The following is a 15307-nucleotide window of genomic DNA, read 5'->3' as shown; positions in this document are numbered from 1 at the left end:
GCAGCATCTATCAAAAATGAGGTACAGGAAGACTTGCTAGTGGATGATGTAACAAAGGTGGAACTCTACGACTTCTTTGTGGACTTTTTGAAAAGTGACAAGCTGGAAAGTGAAGAGGACCAAAGCATGAGCCGTCTGTTAGTCTTCAATGACCTCATCACAGAACTGCAATGACCTCCAGAGGCTGTAGATGTGGAATGTATGTTAGTGGCAGAGGCTGAATCATCAGCAACTCCTTCAATAGTGAATGCTAGGGCAGACAGATCATCTGTTGTAGCCAACCAGGTAACTGATGTGATTAAGTTGTCAGATGTTGCTGCCTTATTGCCTCGTATAGAATTTAAAATACACAGTGGGCAGATTTTTGACTCTGACTCTGATGTTAACTATAGCACCCTGTGCAGGCAGATGGATGAAGGGCTAGCTGAGGGGTTTACAGAAGCAGAGGTCATACGAACTGTTTTAAAAATAATCAAACCTGGTACCTTTAAAGACATGTTGATGATCAAACATGGGTTAACTGTAGCTGAGCTCAAGCGTTTTCTCAGAGCACACTTAAGAGACAAGAGTAGTGCTGAACTATTTCAGGATCTCAGTAATGCAAAACAACAGGATAAGGAAAGCCCACAACAGTTCATGTACCGTTTAATGGGATTGAAACAGCGTGTATTGTTTGCTTCCCAAAAGAGCAGTTCAGCTTTCAATATGATCAAAAGCTGGTTCAAAGAATATTCCTTCATTCGTTGTATCAGGGAATCAGTGAGAAATATGCTTACGTAAGGCGAGACTTGAAATCTGTCATTTCAAACATGAGTGTGACTGATGATTTCATCTTAGAGATAGTAACTGGGGCAGTTACTGAAGAAGTTGAGAGGCAGGCACGCCTTGGTCAGACACATAAGACAAAAACAGCCACCATCAGTTCCGTACAGCAAGGGGAGACACCATGTGTAGGCCAGCCTCCCACTGAAGTGCAGGCCAGCATTCTTCAAACACAGGCTGAAGTACTGGCACAACGCACAGCCCTGCAGGAACTGACAGTGCATGTCTCAGCCTTAGCTAAAACCATTGAGAAGGCTCTCACCCCTGCCGCAAGTAGCCCAGAGTCCACACAGGCCAACTCCTTAAGTACTGTGCCACCACCAAAGTCAGGCACAAAGGGGAAATGCAAGCTATGTGTAAGTCAAGGGACTGCTAACTGCACCCATTGCTTCAGATGTGGCCAGAAAGGTCACAGAGCTGTCGGCTGTCTGTCAAATAATAAGCCAGCGGGAAACATGAGAGGCTCACTGGGGAGGGACTACCAGTGATCACGCCAGAGTCCCCTGTCACTGTACCCAGCTATGGGAAAAATGCTCCAGCCAATAGCCAGCCACCATTAAGACACAGAGTGAGAAGAGGAAAGTGTGTAGCCAAGCTGATAGGCAGAAGGTGCATGCTTACCTGTTATCTTAATAGTGTCAAAACAGATATGTTATTGGACGGTGGCGCTCAGGTAACTATATTGGCAAAATCCTGGTTAGATAAACATTTACCAGATGTCACAATTAAGTCACTTGAAGATCTCTTGCCTGATGATCCACTCAGAATCACAGCAGCTAATGGGACTGATATACCTTTTGAGGGATGGATTGAAATACTGGTGGAAATCAAAAGTGCAAAACATGGTCAAGTAGCCATGCAGGTACCCATGCTAGTGAGTCAGAGCTGTGTAAGTGGTTTATTGCTAGGGTTCAATGTAATTGAGGAAATCATCTTAGAGAGCCTTGAAAATCCTGGGAGTGTCAGTTTAAGTGACCTGTTGGCAGAAGCATTAAAACTTCATAGGGACACAGCAGAAACCATAGTCTCTGTAATCAGTGAGAGTCCGGCCAAAGGAAATCCTCTAACCGATAACATCAGAGTAGGAAAGAGGGGTCTCACTGTTTCAAGTGGTCAAATATGTGAGGTTAGGTGTTTTACCAGATACTGGCCGGAGGGAGGGATAATGTTATTTGAACCAACCTTAAAAGGTGACTTATCAGAAGGTTTAGAACTGTTCCCTGCCCTAGTGGATATACCAGTAGGCGCCTCAAAAGCTGTAAAAATCCCAGTCCACAACTCTACTAAACATGACATTTTTCTGCCTCCAAGAATATTATTGGGCTGCATAGAGACAATTATTGACAGCAGGCCAGTAAATTGGAGTTCACCTTCTCATCAACCAGTTAAGTCAAACAGTAATACCTACCTGTGCACCACGCATGCCAGCCAAGCCAGCACAACCGGTGAGAGTGTAAAAAGCTGCACAGAGACACACACAAAAGAAAGATGGCATCCTCCTGTGGATTTAGAACATCTTGAGCAGCAGCAGCAGGATATCGTGCGTCAGATGCTTTTTGATGTGTTTTCCCAGGGGAGGGGGACATTGGTTGTATCCCCAACTTACAACTTAAGATCAATGTAGTGGATAACAACTCTCAAAAGTGCTATAACTCCGTCCCCAGGCCTCTGTATGGGGAGGTCAAAGAGTATGTACAGAACCTCCTGGACAGAGGCTGGATTTGCCAGTATGTGTCTCCATATTCCTCACCAGTTGTGTGTGTCCGCAAAAATGACCAGACTCTACACTCTGCATGGATTTCCGAGGGCTGAACAGAAAGACCATCCCAGATCGTCATACCCTGCCATGAATCCAAGACCTTCTTGACAGTTTGGGGGGCAGTACATGGTTCTCCATACTGGACCAAGGAAGTGCGCACCATCAAGGATTTGTGAGCAAGGAATCCAGACACCTCACAGCCTTCAGCATACTGTGGGGACAATATGAATGGATATGGATTCCTTTAGGTTTGACAGATGCACCCACAGCATTTCAGAGGTGCATGGAGAGCGTGCTGGAAGGTATTAGAGATGAGTGCTGTGCTCCATATCTTGATGATGTACTGTGTTACTCAATATCCTTTGAGGATCATGTAAACCATCTCAGACTAGTCCTCAGTCGCATGAGGAAACACGGCATTAAACTAAGACCCACCAAGTGCGAATTGTATAAAAGAGAGGTTCGCTACCTCAGCCGACTGGTGTCTGGAGATGGAATGAAGATCGACCCCCAGGACCTGGAAGCAGTGCTGGCACTGAAAGCCAAAGAACCTCGTAAAATTGGAGATGTTAAGTCCTTGCTGGGGTTTCTTGGATATTATCGCTCCTTCATCCAAGACTTCTCTCAGTTTGCACGGCCACTGTTTAAACTGCTGCAAACACCTACTGACACTGGAAAAAGGTAACACTCACCACCAGCCATGCAAAAGAAAAGGCAGAATTAGGAAGGGAGATAAAGACCAGTTGCCATCAAAGACATCTATTACGTGAACAGCTGAGTACAGGGGTGTAGTAGCCCAGCTAGTGGACATGCTGATTTGTACTGCACACAGATGCATCCAACGATGGTTTAGGAGCAGTGTTAAACCAACATCAGGTCAACAAATTACACGTGATTGGGTATGGCTCAAGAACTTTGACACCTGCTGAGAAAAATTACCACCTTCATTCTAGTAAACTCAAGTTCTTGGCACTCAAATGGGCTATCTGTGATAAGTTTCGGGACTATTTGTACTATGCTCCAACATTTACAGTATACACAGATAACAACCCATTGACTTATGTCCTGAGTACTGCACGCCTAAATGCTGTTAGACACAGGTGGGTTGGTGAACTGGCCGACTTTCACTTTGATATCAAATACCGGCCATTGAAGATGAACGCAGACATTGATACACTGTCAAGGTGCCCTGTGAAACTTCAGGACAGAATCAAAGAACACACAGAAAGTGTACCAACAGAGGTTGTGTCTGCAGTATGGCAAGGGAGCAAAGCAGCTCAAGAGAATGATGTGTCTTGGGTGGCAGCTTTGCAGCTGGATGGTGAGAATGCAGATGCTGTGCCACTTGATAGCATTTCCAGTGTCACACCAGGAAACATCAGAGCTATCACAACAACACGATCCAGCCATCAAAGAAGTTGTCCAATTGAAACTTCAAAACTGGATTTCTAATGAAAAAGAAAAGAGAAACATGAGGAAAGAGACAAAGAGACTGCTATATGAATGGAAAAATCTAGAGGTGGATGATGGGATGCTCTATCGACAGACTGAACAGCACAGGCAGCTTGTCCTTCCTGAGAAACTGAAACCCATGGTGCTCAAAACCCTGCACAATGACATGGCCCATGTTGGCTAAGAGAAAGTAGTTCATCTTGCACGAGAGACGTTCTATTGGCCCAACCTGCACCAGGAGACAGAGGACTATGTTAATAAAAGATGTGCCTGTATTAAACAATCTTCCACAGAGAGCTCCTATGGGACACATCTCCAACAGCAGTCCATTTGAGCTGATATGCATTGACTACCTCCACCTTGAGCAAAGTCAAGGGTATGAGTACATCCTTGTTTTTATTGACCACTTCACACGCTTTGCTCAAGCAAACCCAACAAAGAACAAATCAGGGAAGACAACTGCAGATAAGATCTTCCAGGATTTCATCCCTCGTTTTGGATATCCTCAGAAACTCCACCTTGACCAGTGAAATGAGTTTGAGAACAGTTTGTTCAGCAGGTTGGAGCAGCTGGCTGGTATTGGTCATTCACACACCACGTCATACCATCCACAAGGTAACCCCGTGGAGCAGCATTACCATTGTGACAACAAATGTGCAAACACACTTGTATTCGAATGTCTTTTATTTTGTACTGACTGATTGGTGGGCTTTAGCAACATGTCAATTGAACAATTTCTTTTCCTTTGGTTTTATTCTTGAGTAAAATTATACTTGTTTTGTTACACCTTTATGAAAGTGTTTTTTTGGATATTTGGGCTTCACGCATCCTACAATTCACGTCAAAATTATGACTTTATTACTATAACATATTGTTTTTTCTTGGTAGAGTAACATATTACTTTACTTTCCCCTTTTGTATTATTAATATGTAACCTTTGTCAGAATGCCTCAAATCTCGCAGACTTACCACTGTTTATCAGGCATTGTACTTTATAACTTCTCCCCACCTTCCCTTCTACATTTATAACCTCAGGCAATTAGGTGTAGTAAAAGACAAGCAGGAGTTAAGTTACAATTTAAATAATGAATTATTGATAATATTAATAAATAATAGCAATAAGCAAAGTACATTTGAATATTGGCAACCATACAACCTGATAAATACTGTAGTTTCAGGCAGCACAAAGACTTGTTAGTTACTTAAAATGTCTCTTGTTAAGGCCTCATTTGTGGTCAGCTTTCTTCAGAACAGGCCGCATGCCTGTCTCAATATGACTGTTGAGCTGTGCTCTTCATTGTGTTATTCTTTTCAGTTCATGGTATGTGAGATGCTACTTCATCAGTTGGTCAGAGAGAGGGATGGGGGTGGGGTAAAGCCAGCAAATTTATAGGTTTTCTGTCCACTCCCTACAGCCAATAGGTCATCATTGGTACTTAAAGGATACTGATACAAGCCAATTCCAAACAGCCATATTTCAGACCAATGTTTGCCAGCTAGGCACCCTGGCTTTCCTGTGTAGGCTGATTGAGAGGATCCTGTAGAGAATCACTTGCCAAACTTGTTTGAGGCACTTCACCCACTTCATAAAATTCACTATCCTGACTTACGGATAAAGAAGAATGCTTCTCACTAATGAAATACTGATATTACATTGCTTTGCCTATGTTACAAATAAAGACATAGAAAATATTTATCAACTTGTATGCAAGATTTCACACCACAACACATATGAAAACATTTTCTGTTTTAGCTGTGTGTTCAGGATTTCTTGCCTCACGTTTACTCTATTATTCTATATTTACCCAGATCATTGTAGACACGGAACACACATGAAATGTATGAATTTCAAATCATGATATTTCATTACCTCTATAATAAATTTCTTACAAATGTATCGCCAGATAAACACATCAAAACAGACGAGCTGTGAGGATTGCAGAAGGGTGATGCCTTCATCTGACTGAAGGGGGGTGGGGTGTATCAGTCTGTGTTCCGCTAATCCACACATTTGCAAAACAAAAGTGGGCTAACAGCACAGTAATAAGAAGCAGCGAGCTTCCTGGAATTTTTAGGAAAATTTAAGGAGGTCAAGGAAAATGATAAAAATCATAAGCTTAATGGATTTTAGTGTTAAGTATTTGTGTTAAAAAATTAAAGGAGTGGATGGATGAGAACTACTTGTCTTTAAACACCGTAAAACAGAGATGTTAATTGTTGGAGGGTATGACGCTAATCCCAACAATATGTTGTCATCATTTAACTCAGTTGGAAACCCATTAATTTTACTGAATCAGCCCGCAATCTTGGAGTTTTCTTTGACTCTAGCATGTCCCTTATCAAGCGGGGTCATTTTTGCTAAATCGCTTGTAATTCGACCTCTCCAAATTAGAATCATTGCTGTTATTGAACTATCTGGAGTATAAACACATGTTTGGTCTCTTTGTAAAGGTCACATTCTCTAGTTTCACCCTTAGTAGTCAGAATCACTGTAGGTGTGACTGATCAAAAGTTATGCACATTAGAACTCACAAAATAAACGAATTTTTTTGTTCTCGCCTAAGTTTTTTATGAAAATAAAGGCCTCTATAGCTGCAGTAGGTAGGTGGGGACAGAAACACACTATGTACCAACAGAATAACTTGTTGACTACTCACATTTCAAATTTGAAAAGAATACCTGTGAAAATGACATTTTGACACCAGTTTTTATGTGGGCATGCCCAGGGCTTTTAGAGGGACCATTATCCACATTTTGGACCGTATGTTAAAAGTGTAATAACTTTTGAATGCTTCAACCCACAGATATCAATGAGGGCTCTACTGAAAGCTTACACCTAAAGGAATCTATATCTACATACAGTGTCACTCTATTAGTTATAAAAATAATAAAAACAATAAAAAATACACATTTCTATGTAAAAATAGTCAATACAAGTCTTATGGGCCAAAAATATATTTATATTTTTATTTTTATTTTTTTTATAAAATGCACACAAACTATATACATTTCTTTTACAAACTGTTACAACACAGCTCAGCGTTTTTCCATGTGCCACTTGATGGCAGCAATCACTAGCAAGCAGAAAGCACAAGGGCGTGTCACATGTCGCTCTCTGCCATTAGACGTCTCCTGGGCCGGTTGAATACTTTCACGCCGCGTACATGCATCTATTATTTAATCGAGAGTGTATTTACGTTTAAACTTCTACTTTTATTCATATTTAAAATGCGAAAAAACTTGGCGAAATCACAATAAACAACCACGCACCAACTCTGCAGATTGGCACAAACGCCACCTTCGCAGCTCCGATTGTTTGTTTACAAGTTAGTATGGCAAGTTACATATCAAAATGCTCGGCTGCTCATTGGCTGTAAGTTTTGAGTGTCACTCACAGTGTCCAATCAAACTGGTAGATTCTACCAGGGTTTGGAGTTTTACGTCATCCTTCAGCTGTCTGTGACACTCGTTGGCTATACGAGGTGCCAGTCAACCCCAGACCCGTCGTAATTGGCCAACTTAGGTGTCGATCAGAAGCTAACACTTCCGTGTTTCATTCAGTAGCATGGTTATCGCCGACAGAAACAAATTACGTCTGATATGAGCAATATAAATGAAAAAAAATTACGTAGCTAGTCTCAAGTTATGAAACATTTTCTGGAGTTTTTGTCCCTTTGAGGATATATCGTGTGTTTTGGACCTAATCGTTTTACTGGATTATATTCGCTGGAGCCTTACGGACAGAATGGGATCAATACTGCTCGGAAATATTGATGTTTGACTTGCAGGGGGTCTTCAAAGGTAGGGAAAGTCAACTCTTAAAAGTATGTACTTCTCTGTAAAAAAGGCTTTAGTGTCAGTGCTGTGGTTGTTGTGTGTCAAAATGGTTTATATCATCGGTAAGACGAGACTTTGAAGTTTCATTTGATGGGTAGGGTGTCGAGATGCATGGCAGATGGGCATGCACACATTACTGTAACGTTTTTAAAACGCTGTTATGTCCCGGGACCGGTACGTGTGCGCGTTAAGGGGTTTTAAATGGCTGTGGTCTGGCTTACTTGTCTGAACTTATCATTACTTACAAACGAGGGCGCACATTAAAACTAGAATCCCTGAAGCCTAGGACAAAACTTGTAATCCCGGGCCACCTTAAATTATCTCATACCTCTCCATCAGCATCTTTTGTTTTGTAAATGTGTCGATCAGCGCAAGCAGCAGGCAGACTGCTATCCCACCCTGATGCAGCTTTAGTCGTACACCAAGTTCTCTTAGCTCAGGTCTTGTTTATCTGGGTGTGAGGTGCCGTGAATTGTACTGGGTAAATAATATCTTGTTATCTGGAACACATACTGTACATTTTATGTGTGCTCCGTGTCAACAACAATCTGTGTAAATGTAGGATGACAGGAAATGTGAGGCAGGAATTGTTGAACACATTAGTTAAAATAAAAAAAACGTTTTTCATGTTTTAGAAATAATTGACAACAGGTGTACATGAAGTGTATAATGTGTGAAGACTGAAGTCAGTCAGTCACTTTCACAAAAGGTACAAATATAACAAAACAAGTGTACTTTTATTCAAGAATATAACCATAGAAAAATAAATTGGCTTAGGGTACAAAGTAGAAATGTCTGCTTGGTTGGTACAGTGGTAAGCACTGCTGTCTCCTAACCAAGTGGTTGTGGGTTCAATTCCCAGGCCTTTGTATTGTGCTAGTAAAAGTTACTGATTTTTTTTTTTATTCTCTCAGTAATTTTCATCCCCCCCGATCTGACACTGCTTGTGCAAAATATGTACAAAAATGTTTGGATTTCAAAATTTATGTGAAGATTAAACTCCACCAACCATAATACATGATAATTATATCGTGACTTTTGAGAAAAGTTATGAATAGTGACTGAAGCATAGGAGGTCTGAAAATGAAGAGCAGAACATAAGAATATTAGAAATTTAACAAATGAAAGGAGTCCATTCAGTCCATCAAGCCCATTTGTTTAGCTAATAGCTAAGTTGACCCAAAATCTCATCCAGATTCTTGAACCTTCTTCAAGGTTCTCAGGGTTTCTGCTTCAACTCCATGTCTTAGTAGTTTGCTCCACAGTCCTACAACTCTTTGTATGAAGAAGAGCTTCCTGACTTCAGTTTTAAATGCACTTCCACTTAATATCCAGTGATGTCCTCGAGTGTGTGATTTACCCTTAAGTCTAAAGAATGTCGCTGGTCTGCTTTATCGATGCCTTTGAGGATTTTAAACACCTGGATGAGGTCCCCACGTTGTCTCCTCTGCTCACACTAAACAGGTTTAACTCTCTGAGTCTGTCACAGTTGGACTTGTCCTGAAGTCCTGGGATGCCCATGGCTGCTCTCCTCTCCTCATCTTCATGTGCTGCTTTGTCTAACTTCTGTTTCACTTGAATATCAGCACCTCTGAAGATTCACCCACATTTTTAGAAGTCCTCTGTAACTCCTCACATAAATTGCTCCAAGGCCTCTTAAATGACTGACATTTCATCATTTATAAAGTTAAATGATTCTAATGTGACAGGCCATTTTGCAGTAAATTCTCACCATCTGACTCTGCTCTCAGTAAATGATATCAAGTATATATCCTAGTTGTGTGAATCGACAGAGCTTTACTCCAAGCAAGCAACATTATATTGAATTTATGGGCTGTTCTTCTGTTTTTTTAATTTGATGTAAATCACTTCACTAATAGAGGGACCACGATGGAGGATCTGATTATCATTACTGGTCTAATTATGACATCTTTTTTTTAATGTTGATTCATTTGGGTTTTTTGAATACGCCAATTCCTGAGATATCCCAAAGGTTAACATCTATGTTTAACTTTTCAGCAGTTGTTTGATTTAACATATTCACCCTAAAGTGTCTGAGTTTGCAAAGGTGCTGTTGTGTTTGGATGAGGAAAAAGCTTTTGAGGGAGTTAAATGAGGATACTTGTGTACTGAAGTGTGCAAATATGAATTTGTTTCAATGTTTGTGCATGGATTAAGTTATCGCACTGTAATTCAGAAGTCTTGGTTTGTATAAATAAGATCCATGGTGACTATTTGAGTTTAGAATGTGGAACCAGGCGGGGACGTCCATTATCACCAATGCTTCTTGGAACTGCAATTGAACATTTACCTTTTCATTTACAGAAGCATTCAGAGATAAAAGGCATCATAAGGAAATGTGTTGTAAAGAAAGCCTTCATGCTGACCTGGGGCCTCATGTATAAATGGTGTGTACGCACAAAAATGTTGCATAAGCCAGTCTGTCTATTGCCTGACTTGAGTTAACTGATTTGGCTGACGTGTGCATTGAAAACACTAGAGGCTGTTGAGAGTTTTTGGTCTGTTCTGTGGTGTAAGATTTAAATAAAAAAATACATGTTGCTCCTAAAAATTTGGGTTTTGGTTGCCGCTAAGAAGCCGTGTGGGAATTTTTAAAGCTTTTTTACCTTTAGAAGGGTTTTTTTTTTTTTTTGCTTTTTTTCGCCCATGCAAGAGCAAAAGTAGCTGGGTGTTTGGAGGTGACCTTGGAAAATTTCCTTGTACTTGTACCTGTACTTGTTCTTGTTATCTGTATTTGAATAGCATCAAGGAAGTAGGGTAGAAATCAGCAGTAACTGATATCGGCATTTGTAAGCAAATAACCGCGTCATTGTAACAGCGATTCCTTAGTTTAAAGGAAAAGAAAAAAAGGCTGCGGCTGACTTCAAACCAGTAAAAGGTGAAGGCTCAGCAGTGCGCAGGTCAGTGGCCAGTGTTAAGACACCTGATCAGGCACAAGGGGCTGTAGGTTCAGATAGTAAAGTTTGATTTACTTGTTTATTTTAGATTAAACAGTCCTTAGCGGTCCAGAGGTAGCACAGTTAAGTGGGCGACAGCGTAAGGGTTCAGTAATATGGGGAATTACAAACAGTGCAAGTCGAGAGCTTATAAGTAAGAGGAGCGCAAAGTTAGGAGAAGAGACAGAGAAAAGCAAAGTTAACCTCATAGAAAAGCAAATAGCAGGCAGCTGACAGGGAGAACAGGACAGGAGCTTAAGGGGGCAGAAGGTGTAAAATATCTGTGGCAGATCTTAGTGTTACCATTTAAGTTAAGGAGCAGCTGAAAGAAGAAGAAATTAAATTTTAAGAAAAAAAGAAGTTAAAGCAGTTTTCTAATCCCACATCAAATTTTAATAATGAGGCAAGTGCAATGCAAGTCCTGTTGGATGTTGAACTTTTTAGAAGATGGTTTGAAAGAGCCAGTTGTCTATGAGGGCCACATCTGCAAGAGGTGCCAGCTGATCCAGCACCTCGAGCTGAGGGTCGCTGAACTGGAGGAGGAGTTGGCTGACCTGCGTTGTAATAGAGAATTGGCGGACTTGGCCCAGGTGTCCTTTAGAGTGATAGTGTGCACCCCTAAGGTGGCGCGGGAGGAGATTCCAGACCAGACAGGTAGGAATAGGTGGGTCACGGTCACAAGGTGTAAGGTAAAGGGTGCAGACTGTCCGGGGGCATCAACCCCAGTATTAGAAGTGTCAAACTGTTATCATGTCCTTGCAGAGATGGATGATGATTCTGATAATTCTGAGGTGGTAGGCAGGGATGAGGAGCCGCAGCGGGCCATCTCAAAACCAGTTCCCAAAAAGAGAGAGGTAATGATAGTTGGGGACTCAATCAATTGGGGGATTGAAGCAGGTGTGCTCTAGAGACAGAGACTCTCACACCTTCCAGGTGCACAGGTGGGGGACCTCCCTGGAAGGGTGGATAGGCTCTTGGCCAGAGCAGGGGTGGATGCAGTTGTCATTGTCTATTTTGGAACAAATGACATACATAAGGATAGTCTGACAAGGTAGTTTTCTCCGAAGTTCTGCCTGTGCCATGCGCCAGTCCAGGTAAGATTGATGAGATTAGAAAGCATAACGAGTGGCTCAAATCTTGGTGCAGGGTAGAAGGGTATAGGTTTAGGGGGCATTGGGACTCCTTTTGGAACAGATGGGACCTGTTCCGCCGTGACGGGTTACATCTGAACTGGAGGGGCACCAATGTATTGGGGAGGCGTATGTGTAGGCTAGTCGAGGATTGTTTAAACTAGGGAATGGGGGCAGGGAGTTTAGGACAGGCCAGATTTAGATCTATACATGGAAGAACAAACAATGGTGTAGAAATAAAAATGCATAGTAATGTAAATTTTAAGCAAACATTTAATTGAAGGAGTAACACATTAAAAATAGCTTGCTTTAATTCTAGAAGTATCAAAAATAAGGTAAGTGAGTTGGAGTTGTATGTAGCAGAGCATAATTATAATATTATAGCAATAACGGAAACCTGGCTAAATAACAAAGATGGGGATGAGTGTAACATAGAGGGATACACATTTTTTAGGAAGGATAGACAGAACAGAAAAGGAGGTGGGGTTGCTGTTTATGCCAAACAGGATTTAAATGTAAGTCATCTTCAGTTGGATGATGAGCCCCATCTTAGTGAGGACATGTGGCTTCACCTGGAAAATATTAGGGAAAGAGGTCTTATTTTAGGAGTGTGTTATAGACCACCCAATTCAGACAGTAATTTCAACATACATCTTTTTAGTAATCTCAAATAGGCAAGTTTACAGGGGGATATTATAGTCATGGGGGACTTTAATTATCCAAATATTAACTGGGATAACCTTACAGATGGAGGAGCACAAGAGCAGGAGTTTTTAGAAGTAATCAGTGACTGTTTTAACACAGCATGTTAAAGCACCAACACGGGGTGAAGCCTGTCTGGATTTAGTATTCTGTAATAATCAGGATAGAATTGAGGGTGTAGAGGTGATTGGACCACTAGGGTCACGTGACCATAATGTAATACAATTCTCAGTATTTTGTAAGATTGCAGATGGAAAGACTAAAATTGTTAAGTTGAACTTTAGTAGGGAAAATTTTGAGGAGATGTGACAAAGTCCAAGTAGGATAGACTGGGATAAGCTTTTAAATGTGGAGACAGTCGAGGAGCAGTGGAACAGGTTTAAAATGTTTTACATGTAATGCAGGACAGATACATACCTAAATTTGGAATTAATAGGAAACTAAAAAAACTCCACAGTGGATTAATAAAGATTTAAAAAAGAAGTTGCAAAGGAAAAAACTGCTTTATAAGGCATATAAGACTAATGACTGCAAAGTGAATCGTAGCGAGTATGAGAAGATGAGGGCAACCATTAAGAAGGATATCAGGGAGGCTAAAGACAGTTGGAGAGAAATAGAGCAGATAAGGTGAAAGAAGACCCCAAGGGATTCTTTCAGTATTTTAGTAGTAAAAGAACAGTTAAGGAGGAGGTCAATTAATGCTTAAACCAGGATGGACTGTGACGGGAGTACAAAACAAAATAGCCCTATATGGACTTTCAGAAAGCATTTGATAAGGTGCCACATGAGAGGTTGGGCACCAAGTTAAAGGAAGTGGGAGTTCAGGGTGATGTTTTTAGATGGGTGCAGAATTGGATCACACACAGGAAGCAGAGGGTGATGGTGCGAGGAACCTCATCAGAACTGGCCGATGTTAAAAGTGTTGACCAACAGGGGTCAGTGCTGGGCCGCTGCTATTTTTAATATATATAAATGATTTAGATAAGAATATAAGTAACAAGCTCATTAAGTTTGCAGATGATACCAAAAGAGGTGGATTGGCAGATGATTTGGAATTCATTATATCATCACCGAAGGACTTGGATAGCATACAGGCTTGGACAGATTTATGGCAGATGAAATTTAATGTCAGTAAATGTAAAGAATTACACATAGGAAGTAAAAATGTGAGGTTTGAATGCAAAATGGGTGGTCGGAAAATCGAGAGTCCACCTTATGAGAAGGATTTAGGAGTCATAGTGGACTCTATGCTATCGTCTTCCAGACAGTGTTTACAAGCCATTAAGAAGGCTAACAGAATGTCAGGCTATATAACGTCTTGATGTGTGAAGTACAAGTCACAGGAGGTTATGCTCAACCTTTATAATGCACTGTAGTGCTGCGAGGTATATCGGTTCATACCGAAAACCGTTTATGTTGTTGTTATGATATGGATTTTTCTTATACCGCAATACTGATTTCTTTTTTTGGAAGAAATAAGTGGATAGGACTGGCGAACTTTGTTGGGCTGAATGGCCTGTTCTCATCTAAAGTGTTCAAATGTTATAATATTGGTAGAGGGAAGAGCCTCTCCTTCCCAACCTTCTTTTAAATTATCCAGTATTCCCAGAGATTGTCATCCTTGTAGTAATTCGATAGGCAAGAACTCCGTAGAGGCTTGTGGAACTTACACGAGGGGGAGGAGCTGATCCTAGTTCCTTCCATCCTCTCTGACCACCGTGTAAATAAATTATTTGAGGTTCTGATTAAACTTCTTAACTACACCGTCGGTTTGAGGATGATGCACTGCAGTCTTTAAGTTCTTTATTTTAAGTAACTTGGCCGTTTCCCTGAACTTCTCAGAGATTTAAGGCATCCCTTGAGGATCCAGAATCCATGAGGATTTCCTTAGGAATGGCGACTAATGCAAAGACCCCTACAAGTTCCCGTGTGATCACTTTTGACATGGCTGAGTACAAAGGAACAGCCTCTGGATAGCTGGTCACATAATTCACGAGAACTAATACAGTATATATTTGTGTTCTCTGGCTCAGGCTGAGGTCTCTAGGGGTCCTACTATATCAACCCCAGTCCATTCAATGTGGACATCAATTAGGGGAAGCGAGAGGAGCTTTGTCCCTTCTAGGAATTTCCCTAATTAACGCTCTGGGTAAGAGACACAAACAGCAAACCTCTTTATTAATTGCAGGCCAATAGAATCAGAGCTTATCACGCTCTAATGTCAAAATGCCAATTCTGCATTCGACCTCATTCCCGAGCGGGTTGCCCACCCACGGGCATGAGGACCTTGGAACAGGCTCCAGTACATCAAGGATAGGCAGATTTCATGGGACGTAATCCCTATAGTGTCCACTGAGGGACTGCTCTACTCTCCCAGGTTGCGAGGCTGTCCTAGATGTTTCGATGAGTTCAATGAGCTCATCCATGTCCTGAAAGACCAGCTGAGTGAATTGATCAGGGAGATTAGTGAGCAAAAGAAAGCAGGTGACCTGCTGCACTGTCTGGACATGGGTGCAATCAAAAGGCCTTAGCCAAAGTGCCACCTTTTTCCAGAGAGCAAGGGCTTGCTCTTGGGTCAGCCGCTCTGGGTTGAATGTCTAGTTTTTTTATCCTTCTCACCTGCTGGTCTGGGGATGTCCCACATTTAT

Source organism: Polypterus senegalus, chromosome 11, assembly GCF_016835505.1.
Source record: "Polypterus senegalus isolate Bchr_013 chromosome 11, ASM1683550v1, whole genome shotgun sequence".
Taxonomy (NCBI): Eukaryota; Metazoa; Chordata; class Cladistia; order Polypteriformes; family Polypteridae; genus Polypterus; species Polypterus senegalus.
Note: the sequence above shows the minus strand (reverse complement) of the source record.